Source organism: Ovis canadensis, chromosome 18 (assembly GCF_042477335.2).
Source record: "Ovis canadensis isolate MfBH-ARS-UI-01 breed Bighorn chromosome 18, ARS-UI_OviCan_v2, whole genome shotgun sequence".
Taxonomy (NCBI): Eukaryota; Metazoa; Chordata; class Mammalia; order Artiodactyla; family Bovidae; genus Ovis; species Ovis canadensis.
Window position 1 is genome coordinate 49,571,026 of NC_091262.1, and position 3,405 is coordinate 49,574,430.

A 3,405-nucleotide genomic window follows, 5' to 3' on the forward strand; every position below is an offset into this window, starting at 1 on the left:
CGTGTCCAACCCTCAGCGATCCCGTGGACTGCAGCCTTCCAGTCTCCTCCGTCCATGAGATTTTCCAGGCAAGAGTACTGGAGTGGGTTGCCATTGCCTTCTCCAGGATCCATTTGCAGCATTTTTATTTTCAACCTTAAGTTATGTAGATCTAGAGGTCTTCATTCCCAGAGGTGACTCCTATCAAAAAACAGAGAACTGACAAGGGGTAACACCCCTACTTTCCCTGTTGGTTGAAGATTGTGTTGATTTTCCTGCACTTATGGGCTTTGCATGTGTGTGGGTCTAGTGAGCTTCCTCTGCAATCTCATGCCACAGTTTTGGTTTTCTGCTAGATTTAAGATTTCTACTGACTCTGATTCTATGGTTATTTCCAGGTCACTTTAGGATGGCCATGCTAGTGTCCATGCCAGCAGACAAAGAAAGAAGCTCCTGATTGCCATGAGATGCTAGGAATGTTGCTACATATAAGGACAGGAAAGAGACTATCTGGAACCAAAGGCATTAACTGGAACATTCCCTGCCATATTTTAACCCTCAGTTCAGTGGCTCACTCGTGTTTGACTCTTTGTGACCTCCTGGACTGCAGCACGCCAGGCTTCCCTGTCCATCACCAACTCCTGGAGCTTACTCAAACTCATGTCCATCGAGTCAGTGATGCCATCCAACCATCTCATCCTCTGTCATCCCCTTCTCCTCCTGCCTAGTAACATTGGTAAATGGCAACTGCTATTCAACAATGGCAAAAGCACTGAGGCATCATACCTTTTGGGGTAAAGGTTTATGTCACCCCATAAGCAAGCAGTCAGACTAGTTGGTTCAGCTTGAGAAAATTTCGAATAGGTGATAGAATTAAGGCCTTATGATCCATATAGCAGAAACAGGGGATCTTGTTTCACAAACCCTTCCCCTATCAAGTCCTTTGAAGGACTGGACTTAATGAAAGGCAGGAACATTACAATGGATGAATTGTGTCAGATGACTCTTATTCACCAACCACACTTGGCCTCCCTTATCTGTGATATCAGTCATGTCCAGAGCATTCATTCTGTGTAGGCTTCAGTTTACCTTCAGCTGACTGTATCTTATCTCAAAAGCATGCACCATAATCTTTCCAGTCCTTTGTGATACTGTATCTGGGGATGCTGATGGGGGTTCATTCCGGGGAGAGACAGGCACAACCTGAACTGTGAGGGAGCTGAGTCTGTACCCACTGGGCAAAGCAGAGCTAATGGGGTATGGGGAATAATCAGGAAATTCTTATCATTTTTTTCCCAATTCTCAGGTAAAAGTTTCTTTGAAGTTTCTTCTTCCTTCCCTAACTAAGAAGAATTCAGGCACTTCTTTTCTATGTTTACTGATTGATTTTCTTCAGCCTATAAATGGGCTCAATTTAATCCCAACTAAAACATTCATATACCCATATACACAGACATACCTATTCACAGAAATTCCAAGACAAAACAAAGTCACAAGGGACACAAAACCAACTCACATTTGATTTTTTTTTTGTTTGAAAAAACAATTGAAAATTTATTAATTAGACAGTATGTGGGCATCCTGTTCCACATGGGAATGAGAAGATGCTATAGGTTCTCTAAGTATTGCACAGTCTGAAAAAAACATCAACGAAAAAAAAAGGGAAGGGAAGGGGGGAAAAAAAAATCACATGATCTTGGGAACCATCTCACATTATGAATAATCTACCAAGAAACATTAAAAAAAGAAAACCCTTTGTTTCTACAGTAGCTCTGAGTTTACAGTTCTTGGAATGACTGTATTCCATTGACGACATTTCAGTAACAGGAAGCTTCATTTTAGCAATCCCATGTGCAAATATTAATAAAAAAATATATAAAATAATGCAATTCATCTTTTGCTATCATCCCAGCAATCGCAACATTTTTTTGAGAACTGTTTTGCTTGGGAAAAAAAAAAGGGGGTGTTAAGCCATAAGTTTTGCCTGAAGCTCCATCTCTGCAGCCTGTTTGAGTGCAACATCTACCAGAAGCTGAATTCCACTGAAATCTTGGTTGAGGTCGGTGGAGTAGGGGGAGGAGTGTTGAAAAGACCACTCTGTGTGTTTGCACTTGGTCCAGATTTACAGGAGTCCTCTGCGTACATGAGGGAGGTATCTGTAAAGCTGCTGTTGGCCATCTGCTGTATATCTGTGTTTTGTCCCACACCAACTGACTGGCAGAGAGAGAAAGGCACATCTTTTAACGCAGTCACGGTGGGATGACAGATCACTGATGGACGAGCCAAAATGGATCCTGGGGAGGACGGCTTAGCAGACAGTGGCCTCCCCAGGGCTGGGTTGGGCCCAGCTGTACAGGAGTGAAACGGGCTCTCTTCTAGAGCTGGCATGAGGTTCCTAATGCTCACTGCTGACTCCACAGAGCTGGCTTCAGTCATCTTGGCCCCACGGCGGGAAATTGTGAACCGATTTGGATCTTTGCCATCTTTTCTCAGCATGTCGGGGAGGAGCCTGCGCCGGGCGTTGATAAACCAGTTACAGACCTGTAGTGTAGATAAGTGTGTTTGCTTGGACAGTAACGCTTTTTCTTGCTCTGAGGGGTAGGCATTGTATCGGTGTTCATACAACCAGTCGCGGAGAATCTGAACTGATTCCTTTGGCAGGTTGCCCCTCCGCCTTCTCTTGCCTGAGCCAGCAGAAGAGGAGAGGTCCAGGGGACTGTCCATGCTGTCATCATCTTCAGTCTCACTGCCAGACGCGGCCACAACACCTTCCAGCAGCCTAGGACCGCTTTGAGCGCCCGGGCCGTGTCGCCTCACCCCGCGCCCCCGGGGCGGCTGTCACCGGTCTCTCATGGGGACGGCCGAGCTCACGAACGCGATCCCTCATCCCCGCCGCGCGCCCTCCGCCCGCATCCCCGGGTTGCGGGCGGCACCAGCCAAGCCAAGCGCCCTGGGTTGCTCCCTTGGGCCTTTCTTCCAGGGTCGGGCGAGGGTGCGTTTGGCTAGGAAATTGCAACAGATGGGGTGGGGGGCGGAATGCCGTTCCCTCCTCCACCCCAGGGAAGAAAAAGCCTCCCCTTTCGATTTTGACAGCTGCCCCAACTCCACCGGCCCCCACATTTGATTTTATATTTTTCTTCTTCTCAAAATAAATGTGATAGTAGCTTAGTCCTGTCTGACTCTTTGTGACCCCATGGTCTATAACCCACCAGGCTCCTCTGCCCATGGGGATTCTCCAGGCAAGAATACTGGAGTGGGTTGCCATTTCCTTCTCCATCTCAAAATAAGGGCTGACATTTATTGAGTACTTACCATATGCCAGGTGTCATCCTAGCAGATTATATATAATATCTCATTTATTTTCACAAAACTCTAGGTGGTACTATTATTATCCTCAAATATACAGAGAGAAACCTGTAGCTATTT

The 3,405-nt window shown here is 46.3% G+C and overlaps 1 pseudogene; it reads right to left on the bottom strand.

Moving 5' to 3' along the window:
- Positions 1-1,496: 1,496 nt before the first annotated feature.
- LOC138423304 (homeobox protein TGIF1 pseudogene) lies at positions 1,497-2,744 on the bottom strand (annotated as a pseudogene).
- Positions 2,745-3,405: the final 661 nt, after the last annotated feature.